At 37.7% G+C, this 17,354-nt stretch overlaps 1 protein-coding gene across 11 annotated transcripts in view; it reads right to left on the bottom strand.

The window, feature by feature from the left end:
• Positions 1-17,354, bottom strand: part of MAGI2 (membrane associated guanylate kinase, WW and PDZ domain containing 2) — a 710,219-nt gene that overhangs the window by 335,421 nt on the left and 357,444 nt on the right. The window contains exon 1 of one of the 11 annotated variants that reach the window (XM_085216622.1): positions 6,795-6,929. The exons of the other annotated variants lie outside the window; for them this stretch is intronic. The gene's annotated coding sequence lies outside the window, so the exon portion shown is untranslated. Of the gene's footprint in view, positions 1-6,794; positions 6,930-17,354 lie in introns of those variants that run through there. 11 annotated transcript variants of the gene reach the window in all.

The raw sequence follows: 17,354 nt of genomic DNA, 5'->3' as shown, positions 1-17,354 counted from the left end.
TTGCATCCTTATGTCCTATTATAGATTTTCCTATTTGGATTTCCATCTGGTCTTCAATATCCTTCTGAGTTTATTACTTTAATGAGATCATCTTGGGTTTACATACATATAATTTTATTACTATTTGGAATTAGTATTACCTGCTTACATATCAATCTACTCTTGGTTTATCAGCATAACAATGAACAATGTTTAGGCAATATTACTACAGAATAAACAAAATTATGAGAGAACAAACTGCCTTCAAAGAATCCCAAATTAGGAAAAAAGTGTTCACAACAACTTTTTTTCCTAACTTTTCACACCTTGTTCCAAAGCAAGAAAACAAACAAACTAATTACCTAACAAAAAGTAGTTTATAATCAGAAATTATGATCCACATCTTGTGAACTTCCAGTTCAATTTTTGTCACTGGCTTGTAATATAACCATGAGCAAACTGATAAATTGGTGTTTTTGGAAGCTACAAACAATATATGCTCACATCTAGGGATATCAGTATGGCAGATGTGTTAAATAAATACTTTGAATACTTACGTATTACTATGCACAAATATTGGTAGGAATAATTTAATTTTTCTGCTTTGTAAAGGTCCTATGACCTTTACAAAACCTGGCATGGTACGCAAACAAGATACACAATGTCTATCTGCATTTCTGTTTGAATACATCATGCAGGAGATCACAAACTTCCTCAATCCAATCCACTCTTCCTGTAGATACTGACATCCTATTTTTCTTTCATAAGGCTATGAGCTTCACCTAAAACTTAGGTTTTAACCTTACTAACCCTGGTCTAACAAGGTACATATTCCAATTTCCAACCAACATCTGTTCACAGCCAATTTATTCCCATTTGCTCGTGTGCCAAGACTGCTTTCTCAGCAAAGTATCTCTTTTACCACCTTTGTGTTTGCACCTTGGAACAAAGTGATCATTTATCAACACTTCCTTTTTTCTTCAAGTCAAGTGTTTCTCTTTTCTTTCATAAAAGAGTCTCCTAACACATCCAGTAGGATGAAATCCTCCTCTGTTCCTAACACAATTCAAATTTGTTCTCCTAAATATTCATGACCACCACTGTGCATAATATTCCAGATACGGTCTCAGCACTTTATTTTCTGTCCTCCAACATCTCAAGTTGATGAGATTCTCAATTATACCAGAAATACTTACTCAAAAGCAATATTATATTTTTTATCAGATAATATTATGTTTCATCTCATTCATACTTTATGATACTTTGCATATATTTATGATATTCCATTCACTACTTGCATTGATTCATCTATAGTCTGTATTTTACACTAACATCACTGAAGAAAATATACAACACAGTTTATCATAACAATTATATTAGTTGTATTAATGACTTCCCTTTTAGGCCAATGGTGCCCTTTTAGCAAAGCCTGCTATTGTTAGCTAGAGTCTTTTATGGTTCATGAGCCCACATTTCTTTTGTTAATCTTCACTTCCCCAGGTTTACCTAGTAATCTCCTATGTGACACCATATTAAATGCTTTTCTGAAACCCCAACAAATTTGCTTTGTTTGTAGAAAGCTATTTACTTTTTCAGAAAATCAGTCATCTTATAAAGAGAGATACAGTGTTAGCACAATCAGTCTTAGTAATCCCCTGATGCATTCCTCATTCAACTACTATGCCCTTAATTATTATTCTTTTCAAAATCTGTTCACAAGTCCTGTATGCACTTGAGGTCAGCTTTTTCTACATTCCAAGTCTTGTATATGTTCAGATTCCCCAGCTCTTCATTCCAGTTGGGTTCACTAATTACTTATCTTAATCTGTCAAAGACTTCATTTTTCAAAATTAAGGTCTTCAGTTAAAGACCTATCTTTGTTTATCTTTCAATTTAATTAAAACTAAATAAATTATAAACATTCAGTCTGTTTTCCATGAGAACTTCTATAATAAATTGCTGAAAATAGGCACACGACATCACAGAATCACAGAATGGCTTGGGTTGGAATGGACCTCAAAGATCACCTAGTTCCAACCCTCTCTCTTGTTTGTCTGTTGACTGACAAATGCAGAGACAAAAACAGAGTTACTAGAACTTACTGTTGTTAGTAAGGACAGGCTATTTCTGGGAGTCTTCAATGTTTGATAGTGACCAAACGGTCCATAATTTTCATATTCCCTGTTGACATAGTGCACACGTTCTAAATTTCACTCTGATCAGAAAAGCCTACAGAAGAGTCATTATATAATCAAAGTAGGACTTCATCATATTTCCAGCAATATTTTTTTAACAGAATCATATTCCTCATCCTTGTTTTTAATATTTGACTTACCATGCTATTGCACATCCCTGTCCTTTTATGTCTACTGATCTCATTCAGTGTTACTAATTTGTTTCTACCCATAGACATTCCCTCATCTTCTTATATTTCTGTATCCATTAATGCCAATTCTTATGTGTTGCATTAAAATCAGCCCTGAAAAAATATTTTTTTTCTTCAATCTTGGTATGAAGCAAGAAATTTTGAGACTTCCATTCTTTTTCCACATCCTTGTAATATTTTCCACCTTCTTTCCCAGGAATCAGAGAGAATTAGACTTAGCAGAGGGAAAAAATTAGGTTTCCACTGCGCTCTGTCTCACACCACAGTGTTTTGATACAGTGGAATGGCACTGTTACATCATTAAAAGATGCAAATGAGGTAATAAGGAACATAGTATAGTAAAATTTTAGGATGTATTTGTTAATCATAAATCCATTTAATATTTAACAGTCATGATTTTATCACCATTTTGTCTCAGAAGAATTAATTTCTCTCAGAACTACTGATAAGGTATTCTTTAAAATAAAGCAAAGTTAGTAGCAGGTAGTAAAAGGCTTCTAACATAAAATTAATTCCCTATACTCAAATAAAAATCTTGCCAAAAAGGAATTATAACTGTCCTCCACAGCAGATCTTTCCCATCAATACCATAGACAAATACATGGCACAATATTAGCTGTTTATATCATGTATTATGCCTATTGAGATGGAGCTGACTTTATATTTTCTTGGTTTCTGTCTAACTGTGCTATTTTTGTCTCCTATAAGAAGGTAGAAATTCTCAAAACATATGCAATTTTCAAGGCAACTATTATCAATATAATAATATTCTGATAGATGTAGGCATCTGAAAGCAGAGGGACATAGAAGGAAACAGATAATTTTTGAAATAATTATATTTTTTAAAGAATGCTATCAATAAATAAATATGGAATTAATGATACAGGCTCCAACAACAAAGGATCATGGGTTTCACATTAAATCTGATTTTTTTCTAACTTTTCATAAAGTATATAGAATATATATTTATATTGTTATTTATATATATAATATATATATAATATATATAATATATTTATATTGTTATATATATAAAAAACAATATAACAATTAAATATAGCAATTAAAAAAAATTGAATCTTTGGTTAGTAAATGAGCAGAGAAAGGAGCCTGTGTAGGAGGGAAAGGTTCCTATCTCTGTATTTCCCTCTCAGCCAGTCTCTCAGCAAAAGCTAGTCTCCCCCCAAAAAAATCACAATGTTGTATTTTAGCTCAAGAAATACTTCCTAAGGAAAGGTAGTGACAGTGGTCCAATGAATTAGGACATCTATTTGCAAAATGCTTCACAATGGCTCATCCAGGTTCAATTTCAAACAACGAAAGAGGCTGGAGCAGTCCGAAAGGGGACTGAATGCCCTCTGCTCTGTTCCTCTCAAGGACCCCTCCTCTTGTCCTCCACTCCATGACAATGAAGAAAACCTGGATTTGGAAATCACAAAGCCTCACAGATTCACAATGTAGAAGAAGGGGAACCTTCAAGGAAGGTAAGAGTTCTGGAAATGTATGTGCCTGATAGCCTTTAGTCTACCACTTCTAATTTCCTGGGAAGAAGTATGACTCCCATACAGACTTTTCACTACAGCCCTCAGTCCCATTAGAAGGACCAGCAGAGACTAAGCAAATACATTCACAATCACGCATTATTTCAGGCAGCACAAACTGAGGGGAAAAACTGAATCTACTTGTTCACAACAATCAGTTTTGCAATGTGAATTGCAAATAGCATGTTATCAGTCACCAGTCACAGGACCAATTAACTGTGGGACTTGGCAAGGATCCATTCCTACAATACAGGGATAAAATCTACTTTAAACAGACTTCAGAAAGCCTTACTTGGTAACGCTAAAGAAACAGATCCAAAAATATCTGAAATGTACTGCTTTAGGAGCACTAATTAAAATTGTTACAGAGCTGATAACAAATTCTTAGAAAGATCCATTAAAATATCTCTGAAATGTACATTGCTAGTATTAAGCACGGAAATGCACAAAATCTAGTGCTCCTTAAAAATATGAAATAAGTTTCTTTTCATCTAGATAACATGGAAGTACCCATGTATTTCTTTAGAAGATGCCTACTCACGAGAACAGCTCATCTTGGAGAAATCATCTGGAATTTTAATAAAAAGCAAATCTTGGTGAGAAGCTCATTGCTAAGAAAATGGGAAAGGAAATGCAAAAGAGTAACAGAAGTAGCAGAGATAGTGGAAATACATAGAATAAAGCATGGACGATGAGATGGATGAAAAATTTTCATGAATCTACCATGCTGCTACGTTTTATTTAGATATTTAGATTATGGAAAGTGCAAGTTAGATTTGATAAGTCAGTTGCGTACAGAACAAATATATTTTCATACAATTCTAAGAATTTTTTTAAAAGTCTCAAGCATAAAGGACTGAGATACTCCTTAAATCAAGTAAAGTAATTGATGTTACTTGGCATATGATAATCTTTCTGTTTGTAATATGCTTGTCTTCAGTGTATTCCCTTGTACTTTGTAAATGTCACCAAGGACACCTGATTATTATCACAAGAAAGGTCTGTTCTGCTAAATAATTGATTACCAGAATAACAATTTCATAATTGCTAGGCCATTTATCCAAGCAATCAAAACATATCAGCAAACAATATGCCTTCCTGAGCAGAGTTATTCTTTTCTTCACTTAAAAAAAAACAACAAAAGCCCACTCAAATATTAAAGCTACTTTGGTTGGGCTGTATTTTTTTCCCAGTAAAATTAATAATCATAAATGATAACCTGAAAACAATTTATAAACTCTTATTGGGGTAAACTGATCTAACTATTTTCTTCAGAGACCATTCCTTCTCAATGGAACAGAAATAGACTATAGGAGTGAAGTTTAAACTGCACTTTAAACTTGTTACTAATACCATTTTTTTTAATATCAGGAAAGGAATACTGTTTTCCCCCCCCCCCCCCCCCCCAGATAAAACAGTAGAAACATCCCCTTGGTACATTGCTGCTATATTATATTCTAAATAATAATAAACTCCCATATTCTACCTACCTTTCCACCTCTCACACTGCAGAAATTCCCTAGCTCCACATTTTGGCTGCTTAAAGAACACAGTACCTTTCCCTGCAAGGCAGCTGTAAGAATTTTGATCTTATTAACATCAGTATAAATGAATTACTTTCTCGACCTTGACAGACTTATAGTTAACTGAGATCAGAATCAGATTGAAAACCTGGTTTGGGCTGAGATGACAAGTTAGATAGATGCATTTCTGTCAGATGAAAGTGTTTGAGCATTGGCACAGGTTGTCCAGAAAGCCTGTAGAGTATTTCAGAGCTGCCTGGACACAGACATGCTCTGGGTGTCCTTGCCTGAGGATGGGATGTGGACCAGACTGCCTTCAGACATCCCTTCCAACCTCATCCAGCCTTTGATAGAGAGAAACAGAAGACACAGTCAGTGCTACCCTGGAATTACAGACAGACACAGAGATTCTTAGCTCAAATAACGACAGAAACATGACAAAGGGAAAGTCTCATAATGGCTTCCCACTGCTGGGAAAGGAAAGAGACCTCTACCTCTGTCATCCACAGGTCAGTGTCAATTGCCCTAAGAAGTCTTTCTTAACAACCTGTTCCAGCTGATGCTTTTAATCCAATATCCAAAATAAGTGGTTTTGACTCCCAAAGACAGGAAAAAAAAACACAAAATAAAAATAATAATAATAAAAAACAAAAAAACACACAGGCAAATCATTTTAAGTTTTCATGTCCTTATGTTTTAGGGCTGTTTCCCCTTGTTTCAGAAGGTCTTTGCTGTAGATCAGGTACATCAAAGCAGTATGATGAACTGAGATATTTGGAGTGGTGGGAAAAGGGTGAGCAACCCCTTTCCTGTTTTAACTCAAATACAGCCTTGGTCACCACCTGGTTAGTATAATGCATTATGGGGTTGTATAGGATGAAATGTCAAGCTTGTATTGGAGTGGAATGGCAGGAAGTGAGGATCTAAAACCATCCTGCCAAGAAAATAAGATAAAGTATTATAATTTTCTCTCTAATAAATGCAGGCATTTTCGGATTTTAGGTGATTATTGCATCTTTATAGGTGGATAAGGCAAGATAAAGCTGATAAATGTAAATCTAAATCTCAAGGAGAAGACACATGATAGTAAAGTCTTTTAAAATGCTCTGTCTCACACATTGCAAGGATGGAAAAATTTCTAAATAGTAAAGTTCACAAAATGTATCTCAAAAAACTCAAACTCAACAGCAACAAAAAAAAAAGGAAATAATAATAAAGACAATCAAAAAACAAGCAGCCAAAGAAAAAAATTAAAGTACCTAAGTAGAGGAGAAAACATGAAAAGGGGAAAAAAAAAAGAGGGAGAGAATTAATCAGAAAAACTTAAAAACTCAGAAAAGTGAGAACATTCCCATCAGCTTCTACCTTTATCCCTGGAGACACCGTCTCACACATCCACCAATCTAAGCGTTAAAAGAATTTGCTTCAATACTTTCTTATCACAAGCAGCTTTTTCATCATAACTTGTTTGCTTTTTTTCTTATTTGTTTACACAGCCCAAAGCCATTGTAAGGTTTATGCTTAGCTCACAATTGACCTACCTTCTTTGAACATGCCCAGACAAGAGAAAAGTGGTTTCTCTGGAAACAGCAGCTACATGAAATCTTTCAGTACTTCTATTTATTTAAAGCTGTTCCCACGTATGCACAATGAAGCATCAGACCTTTAACATGTGATCGGACTTGAACAGACAAGGTGAGGAAGGAGAACACTGACAGTGATGCACCAGGATGGTAAAATAAATCAGTACAAAGGAAAAAAAAAAGAACAAAATAAAGTGAAGTGAAATGTAAAGCGTTTTGAGACTGAAAGCCTATTTGGGATACCGTAGACATGGGTGAAGGTGATGCCAATATGGCAGTCTGCTTTGTGCTTTCGTGGCAAACAGCAGTGCAAAAATAGGCATGTCAGAAATAAAACATACCAGTTTCTCTAGTACTGCCAATCACAGAGTGGCATTAACATAAACCTCTGCTGAAGGTGCTTTGGGACAAAGCATAGGGCTGTGGATAGCAGTGGTTGAGGGATCAGAGTATGAATATTGCTTTTGCTTCCATTGCTGGTGGGACAGTAACAATTAACAAAGGTATGGGCAGAAAGCAAAGAGATCATAAAAACAACATCTAAACCCCTGTCAGAACTCAGATTCCTTGCTTCCTCAGCACTTCTAAGCAGATAGCATGTTTCCTGACTTTCCTCATAAAAATCCACTATCTTTCCACATGTTTAAATCTGTTTCTAAATTGCCTATGATCAAGAAAATTACAGACATTTATGATGCTTCCATGTTTAAATCAGAACAGCAGACTGGAGTATTGCAAGGAAGAGAGAAGCCATCTCTTCCCATGCTTTTCTATGGGAGAGATCCAAGAAGAAAGGAAATTTGGAAGTATTGAATAGACCGGGAAGAAATAAACATACTTCAGTAACTGAAGACTAAACCAAAGTATTTTGTGATGATATTGATTAGGATGATAGAACTGGACTTTCTGTTATTAGGAGACAAAGACAAGAAAGAGGGAAGAGGGGGGAAGGGAGAGGAGAGAAAAACTGTTGGAAGAGATATACAGAGATTATCAAGAGCAACTGTCTGACCACTTCAGAGCTGACCAAGAGTTAAAGAATGTTACTGAGGGCATCATTCAAATGCTTTCTGAATACTGACATCAACCTCTCCTCTAGGAAACCTGTTTCAGAGTTACGGGTTGGGACAGGAAAATGGAAGGGGATAAAAACTAAGGAGAAAGAAGAAAGGCAATCAGAAGTTGTGTTCATCATCTGATAGAGATACAGAAAAAAATTCTTCAGGCGCACACATAAGTAATACACACAAACACATATATGCACATGTTCATAAAAATATTTATATCTAAACATGAACTAACATGACTGAGTCCTGGAACACTGAAACGAGGATGCTTAGCTAAAGGCTCACTCATCCTAATTTTTACAGAATCCATGAGATAACAGAATCAGCTCAATATATTTTTGTATACAAGATCCTTTAAGAATAACAACACTACCTCTTGATACGTTACACTGAATTCTGCTGCTATATCTAAAAGCATGCATATATGCTCTCAGATGTTTAATCAATCTAACTAAAACATTCTAAAAGTTCTTGGGCTTTTAGATTAAAAGTAAGTCAATTAACTACTTAAGTAAAAAGATTTGAAATGGGATAGCTGTTGGCAATGTTACCAGTTTAGAGTGATATTTTCTTGAGTGAAGGCCAGATTACAGACTGTTTTAGCTTTGCTAGTAGATTGCCAACACTGAGAGAGGTGTTGACAATCACAGCTGATCAGAGTCTTAGTTGCTTTTCACCATTTATTCACTAACCAAGGAAGTCATGTAATTCCTGGCAGTTTCACCACTGCTTTCAGGGCATATGTTTGCCAAATGGCCTCAGTACAGTCAAATTGCAGGTATAAATCTGAAATGAGACAGTGGCTTGAAGACTCAAAAGACAGAGTGTCAATTGCATTCCCTTTAGTGGGCAGATGGACTTCCAGGATATATCCACTGAAAAAAAAAAAGAAAAAAAAAGCAGGTGGCAGAAATTTAACACTTCTGTTTCCACATATTTGTATCAAATCACTCCTCACAGAATTTAAGACTGAATTAGTTCTGCTGTACAAACTGTTTAATATTTCCAGTTGTATTTGTTCTAAGCATACTGAGTTTGTGAGATTTTAATAAATCACGAGAGACATTTGCTCTGAACACAAGAAATCCACATGCAAAAGAACTGAAAAAAAAAAAAGCCTTTTTTTGCTACCGAGAATCAGTGTGTGATTTGCCATCGAGTTTTCAAGAGAAGGTTGTATTTGTTCTGAGAAATGCATCTGTGCTTTGAAATAGAAATCTGTCACTGATGTCTGGAGTAATCGTGAAATATGAGACACAAGCTCTGTGGCTACCTTAGAAGTAAGACAGCATATTTTACTGGCCACAGATAACAATGATGACTAAATGTATTCAGATGAGCTACCAAGATGCTGAAAGTTGAGAAATGATCTATGTAGAAAAACATTATTCTTTGACTCATATTCCAGTCCTTATAAAACACAGGCAGTATTTATGCATCTCATCATTTGGCACCTCCTAAGTTGGCCATGCAGTTGTGTGGGCCCTCTTCTGCTTAGAGATCCCATGAGCTGGATCCCACCAGCCCAACAATGAGCTGCAGAAGGGATGTGAAGCTATGGAGACAGAAAAGGCCAGGGGATGGCAGTGCTGGTGGACTGCACCAAAACAAGCCGTGCTGAAAAGCATGCTGTCATTGAGCACAGCGTGCACTGTGTTTTCCCACCCATCATGCAAATGAATTCATAATTGTTTCTCAAGCAGTCAGGTCAAGAAAATGTTAGAGACTGGCTAAATGACAAAGACTCTCACACACTCATTGCATTCTTCCACGCTTGATCCTGGCACGAATGCTTAATTCTACAGGCCTTGCATATCCTCAATACTTTAGTGGTGTTTGCAAAGTCAAACTCCTGGATGAGCTCTTGTGGGATTGCAGATTTTTGTGCTATTGGTATTTCATCTGAAACATGGGAGATGCTAATTGCCAGCTTTGCAGTTTTTCCCTGGTGGTCACACTAAAAATATTTTGCATATTGAAACTCACAGTGTAGCTATGGCAAAAAGTCTTACAGCCAAGAATCAAAATTCCAGTTCTATGCAGTGAACATTTTTCAGCAGCCCTGTAAATTTTAGTCTAAGAAGAGTCTGATACTTATTAAATCTCTGCAAATGCATAAAATATACTCTCCTTTCTTTCTTTTCCTCTTCTCCATATTTGCCAGTATATATCAGAATATGCCAGAAAACTGAGAAGCAAACACTTCAGGTTTCTTAATCATGAGAAATGCTGCAAAACAGCCATTCACAGGCAGAAATAAGTAGAAAGTTACTAACAACAATAACAACAAAAAAAGAACAAACTTGCTTTAATAACACTTCACAATAAAATTGGACATTTAAGATTCAGAATCAATTAAAACACAACATAAATGTGAAGTTGTAGAGAACAGAGTGTTTCTTTCAGTTATTAACCATTTCCTTTTTGCTTTATTGTCTTGGCTGGCTTTTGCACAGCTGTCAGTGTTAGCATCCCACTGGCAGCTCCAGCAGAAGACTTGTGAATCCTCCAGTGGATGTCTAGGCAGATCACTGGGAATCATTCAGTTCACCTTCAAAGTCTGAGGCATGTACTACAAAAACACACAAAGCTCAGAGGGTATTTGGAGGCCAGAAAGCTAAATACACACTGCCTGACTGGCTTTCCAGTGGAGAACAGAGCTCATAACGATTTTGTAATTCTCCTAACCTCAATGTGTTGACGTTGCTGCACAGCGTTACCGCCCTGAAGTGAATGAGCACCATTCTTGCTAATTATGCAGCCCCTCAATCCACTTACTCTTGACTTTCCTTTCCACTGTGCTATATTTGACACAAAATGTTTAATCAGGTTCATTTATCATGACTGGAACAGGCTGACTCATTCCCCATTTACAATTAGAAAGGATTTTGTCTAATAAATGCTAAATACTCTCAGCTACAGAAGTCAGTGAATGAGGAGTGAGCTCAGCACCAGGAAAGGCTGAGAGTACATAAATTGGTTTTACATGGAATTAGAGGAATGTCAGATTTCTTCAGAAAAAAAAATCAAAAATTAAGAAAGTTAAATGTAATCTAGGTTCTACGCATAAGGCCTTAATCTGAAAACATGAATGCAATGTTGTTTTGCTGCGCACAACACTGTACTGCTGGGACAGCAGAGAAATCATCCCACCTTCCTTCCTTTGTCTTCCAATACACAAAATGGTGGCAGTGAAGGTTTTCTTCCTTTGTTAAGCACTTCTGGAATGATCTAACTACTTACTTTCTATCCATAGAATATTAAATGATCAATTTCTAAGCAGCTAATAGCTTGCACTCGTGAGAAGAAAATATCAGATATAATGGTAACTTAACCTTCAAAGAACAAGTTAAAAACAAAAAAATATAAACAAAAAATCCCCAACCATATCTCTGGTCCAAAAGTGAACAACAGAGCAACAAGATCTTTATAAATTTCAAAGTGTCAGATTGTGGATACAAAGGAAACTACTGTCCTTCTTTTCTGCAGTCTTAGCCATTGTGTGTTTCTTGTATTTTCTCTTGTAATTATGATTCTATATTTGCTCTCTAAAACAACCCTGAGCTGTGCAAATTGCTTTAACCCAACCAAGAGAAGGCAGATCATTAACAATTGCCAATTAATTTAAACAACTGCATGGTCAGCCCTAAAAAAAACCTAAAACTGTCACAGTTTCTTATAATGGAGAGTTCCCATCAGTTCCTATTGTACAGCAAGACATAGAACTACACAGAACTAAAGGAAAAAAAGAAAAGCATATAAGGATAATGCAAGGAACAGGAATACTGGGTGAATAATAATCACTGACATATCACCACTGCTGTGTTCTGTCCTATGAAGGTTTTTATAGGAAAGAGAGGAAGAACTCGATTTCATATGCTCAATTTTATAGTTGTATTAATTGGAATTTGGCAGTTAATGATGGCTAAATTAACTCAATACCTTCTGTGCTGGTAGATATGACAGAGCAGAAGCCTTTACAACCCAAGATGAAATGTCTAGCAACCTGCTTCACCACTGGGACACACACAACTGTATAGGTCTGGATGGGATCCACTCAGTGGTGCTGAAGGAAGGGCTCACTGTTTAATCAATGGATATACAGATGGCATAGATATATATAGCCAGGAGCTCGGCTAATAGAATTTATATTGGAGAAATAAGAGAAAGTCACTCACCCTGTCCTGGGCTCACAAGATGAACTCCTGATGGAGCAGATCTCCAGAGAGATCCTTCCCTACTGGCAGTCAGCTCTTAAATGGGTCTAGGAGAGGTGCAGCCAGGCTCCACCCCTTCCTGAAGCACAGGTGAATTGCCTTCACCTGTGCTCCCATGGCTGACTCACTGCTCACCTCAGGTGATCAATCAAAGGTTCAGGCTGTGATTCAGCAGCCCCATACAGCTCACCAAGGTAGTTTAGCAGCAGTTCAGCTAACAGGGAAGTTCCCACCTGACTGGAAGTTAGTGAATGTGACACCCTTCTATGAAATCAGCAGGAAGGAAGATCCAGAGAATTAAAGGCCTGTCAGTCTGACCTTGGTGCTTGGAAGTCATGGAGCAGATCATCTTGAGTGCATCACAGGACAGGTACAGGACAACCAGGTGATCAGACCAAATCAGAATGGGTTTATGAAAGGCAGATCCTGTCTGACCAAGCTGATTTCCTTTATGACCAGGTGACCCACTTAGTGGATGTGGGAAAGGCTGTGGATATTGTTTATCTAGACTTTAGAGAAGCAATGTATACTGCTTCTCACAGCCTCTTCCTGGAGAAATTATCTGGTCATGGCTTGCAAAGATATATTGTCGGCTAGCTAAAAACCTGGCTGGATGGCCAGGCCCAAAGGTATGTCATGAACAGAGTTAAATCTGGTCACAAGTAGTGTTCCCAGAACTCAGTACTGGGGCAGGTTTTGATTAATATCTTAATCAAGAATCTTGATGAGGGAATTGAGGGCAGCCTCAGTAAATTTGTGGATGACACCAAGTTAGACAGGCATGTCAATCTGCCATAGGAAAGGAAGGCTCTGCAGAAGGATCTGGGCAAGCAACATTCAGGGCAGCGTCCAATTGTATGGCATTCAGCAAAGGCACATGTTGAGTGCTTCACATGGGTGAACAATCCCTTATAGCAGTATAAGCATGGGGAAGAGTAGGAAAGGTTGCCTGGAGGTACTGGCTGACAGTTAGCTGAATGTGAGCCAGCACTGTGCCTAGGCCAACGGTGTCCTGACTTGCATGAGAAATAGTCTGGCTGGCAGAAATGGGGAAGTGACTGTCATACTGTCCTCAAGAGGTTGCAGTGAAAGGCATGTCTGTCTCTCTTCCCAGGTGACAAGTGATAGAACATGAAGCAATGGCCTTAAACATTACCGGGGCAGTTTAGATTGGTTACTGGGAAAGATTTCACCACGGAGAGGGAGGTCAGGCATCGGAGCGAGCTGTCAAGGAAGGCAGAATTTTTAACACACAGAACCATTAAGGTTGGAAAAGACCTCTGAGATCATCCAGTCCAGTCCCAATTCATCCCCACCATGCCCGCTAACCAGGCCCCTCAGTGCCACATCTCCACAGTTCTTGACCACCTCCAGGTGATTCCATCACCTCCCTGAGCAATCTGTTCCACACCCTTTCTCTGAGTATGTCTTTAAAGTTGCAATGAGGTGTTTCACTAATGCACAGAAAATCCTTCCATGCAGTCTTTTAGAAGGTAAAGTGTTCATAGCTGTCTTAAAGTTGTTAATCTCTCTTTGCATTTTTGATTATTCAACTGCAGAATGGTTTAGGTTGGAAGGGAACTCAAAGCCCACCCAATTTCAACCCCCTGCTGTGGGCTGGTGGCTACCCACCAGATCAGGCTCTCCAGGGCCCCATCCCACCTGGCCTTCAGTCCTTCCTGTGGGGCCTCCTGCTCTGTGGGGGGCACCCACACTATACTTGGTTACTGATTTTATAGCTTTTGAAGATGTTCACTTTGTGAGAGAATGGCTGTTTGTCCCTAATTGTGCACAAATGAAATAAGTACACTGTCACAGCCACTGCCACCAGTCATCCAGAACTTACTAACATTTTGTTGTGTTTAAAAACACCAGGAGAAATAGACTCAGGTTTATCCAGCAACTGCCTACCAAATCACACAGGCCTATCCAGTGACATTTTTGAGCTTCAGGAACAGAGATTTCCTGAGGATTTAGATGGCTTCTGTCACAGAATCATTAAAGCTGGAGAAATCATTAAGATCATCTAGTCAAGGTAGTGGAGCCAACATCCCTGGAGGTATCACAGGTGTGTGGATGAGGTGCTTAGGGACATGGTTTGATGGTGGTGATTCTAAGGGTCTTAGTCAAAATGCTTCTTTGATTCTGTTTCTAACATAGATGGAAGCATAACTTCAGCAACAAATCTTAGAATATGAGAAAAACAGTCATAATTCATATAATGGAAACACATGCTTATAAAATGTGAATAATTATGAATAAAATTAGACAATAATGCATTTTCTTCCTATTTAGGCCTGGATTTATCCCACCTACTTTCAGCTCAGAGGAACTCTAACAGAAGACAACTCAGATCAGACTCATGGAGATCTTTCTCCATTAACCACAGAGGGGAAATTAAACCGACTCATGGTGAAATTCAGCCTGCATGAACATAAACCTATTTGTGACAAAAGATTTGGTGCTGAGTGAGTATGCACTTTCCAGGAAAACAGCTATATCTTGTTCAGGAAATTGAAAGATGAAATGCACGTGGAAAAATCGCGCACATATGTTGGGAGGGCAAATTCTTCCTGCTAAGAATGTTATTTTTTTTTAATACTTTTAATGAGTTTGGGTATTTTCTGGAAGATTACTGCTTTACTAAATACCAATTAATTATCTGAACTTTGTATTGAATTTAACTTAATGCTTCAGCTAAGTACTGAAACATAGGTAGTATGAATTTATTTTATTTCTAAACTCTGAATCATGTTAAGTTATAAGATCTATATATGCATTATTTTAAGAAGAGACTGTTGCTTTTAAGGTATTTTTTGTTTAGTTTGTTATCCAAACTGTTTATTTTGTAGGTTAAATGCAGTTTATATTGTCATTTTCACTGACTGGCATGCTGACAGAGCAATTACTCCTTTTTCTCAAGCTGTCACAGTTACATGTCTTCTTTATCTGTCTCTGTCCATAATAACTTATTCCCCACCTATGGCTTCTTAGAAATTCCTGATCTTCATTTCTAAAGACCAGTGTTGCATTACTGACTCCACCCAGGACAACTAACCAATCATTGCTGTCTTCATCTCTCCCACTTTATCTTTCTTTTGCTTTCTTCAACTGCTATGTATTGAGCAAGTTATCTACCCTCCCTCACTGCTGGCCCCTCACCTCTCCAAAGTCAAATTAATCTCTCCCAAATTTCAATACAAATTTTTCATGCCTATTGCATTGAATTCAGGAGGTAAAGAACAGAATTAGAACCCAGCAGTTAGACAGAATAAGGTGACCCATCATGCTACTTCCCAGCTCAGCGCTGCTCTGCATTTAAGCAACCAAGTGACATCAGTCTGAAGATGCAGCTGAATCCAACTCATGCCATCCTGGAATGGAAGGTTGTTCACTTGCTCTACAGTGCTGCCCTGCTTCAGCCTCTGTTCTGGGAGTACTGGTAGAACTGGCGGTGCATAAGACTCATTTCTGTACTTTGAAATCTTTCATCCAGAGTAGAACAATAAATGCCTGGCTCCATACAACTAATTAATGAATTAGATTGTAAACAAAAATGTTCAAACAGAGTATAGAATGGTTATCTGTATTTTTTATTTTAGTAAAAATATCACACAATTCATAACTAATAAATAAAAATTATATACCGTAGGTCATTCTAGTTGACAAAGATTTTAAATTATGACAACACATTTATGCGTAGCCAATAGAACACACAAATTAGTTCTTCATTTGAATGCATTGCTCAGCTTTATGAAGCTGTATAAAACATTTGTAAAGAAATGGAAATATAAAACCTTGCAGATTTTCCCTTGCAATGAGCACCAAACAAGCAGAGACTTGAATTATAAGTGAAAGCAGTGACATATGCTAATAGAATTGTCATCAGGAAATAATGCAATGCCATTAACTCATCTCATTTCAGATTCTAGCAACTGCATGTCATGGTAGGTAACACAAGCTGCCTTAAGATCCCGAAGAAAAAATCCAGAGAAAGAATTTGCAAGACTATGACTCATGGGTATATCTTTTGTATGGTCAGCAGTATCTGTTTTAACTTCATCGCATTTCATGTTTCATGGTTGTCATATTCAAGAATCCTTACTAAGTCCTATTAACTTTAATGAGAATGAATATTAGTTCAACCCTATTGTTCTGTGTAATAAATACACACAGGTAGGACAGAAAGCTGACTTCAAGTGTAGATACTCAAAATTGTTAGAAATGCAACTATGCTTGGGACAAAAAATTGCTTTTCATATAGCCTATACAAGTTCTCCTTTAGGCTCCATTTAAAGCCCATTCTTTGACATGATCTCCCACCACATCCTTATCTCTAAACTGAAGACATACGGATTTGAAGGGTGAACTATTAGGTGGATTTGGAATTGGTTAGAAGGTCACAGCCAGACAGTTGTGGTCAATGGTTCAATGTCTGGGTGGAGGCTAGTGATGAGTGTTGTGCCTGTCCTGAGGCAAGTACTCTTTGACATTTTTATCAGTGACACAGATGATGAGACCGAGTGAGTAAGTTTGCTGATGATACCACGGTGTGTAAAGCAGCTGATACAGCAGAAGGAAAGAATGCCATTCACAGGTACCTTGATAAACTTGAAAGGTGGGCCCACATGAACTGAATGAGGTTCAACAAAGCAAAATGCAAGGTTTTGCACTTGGGTCAGGGTAATCCTAGATATGTATACAGACTGAGAGAAAAACTCCTTGAGAGCAGCACTGCTGAGAAGAATGTAGGGGTCTTGGTAGATGAGAAACTTAACATGAGCCAGCAGTGCGTGCCTGCAGCCTGGAAGGCCAATGGGCTGCATTAGAACAGGGGTGCCCAGTAGGGAGAAGGAGATTGTCCTCTCTACTCTGCCCTTGTGAGGCCCCATCTGGAATACTGTGTCCAGGTCTGGGGCTTCTAGCACAGAAAAGCTGTGGAGCTTTTGGAAAGGGTCCAGAGACGGGCCATGAAGATGATCAGAGGGTTGAAGCTCCCATCCTACAAAGACAGGCTGAAGGAATTGGGCTCATTCAGTCTGGAGAAGGCTGTGGAGA

This window comes from Meleagris gallopavo, chromosome 1 (genome assembly GCF_905368555.1).
Source record: "Meleagris gallopavo chromosome 1, MGAL_WU_HG_1.1, whole genome shotgun sequence".
In the NCBI taxonomy this organism is placed as follows: domain Eukaryota; kingdom Metazoa; phylum Chordata; class Aves; order Galliformes; family Phasianidae; genus Meleagris; species Meleagris gallopavo.
The sequence above is the reverse complement of the archived record's forward strand: the minus strand, read 5'-3'. Positions and strand labels throughout refer to the sequence as shown.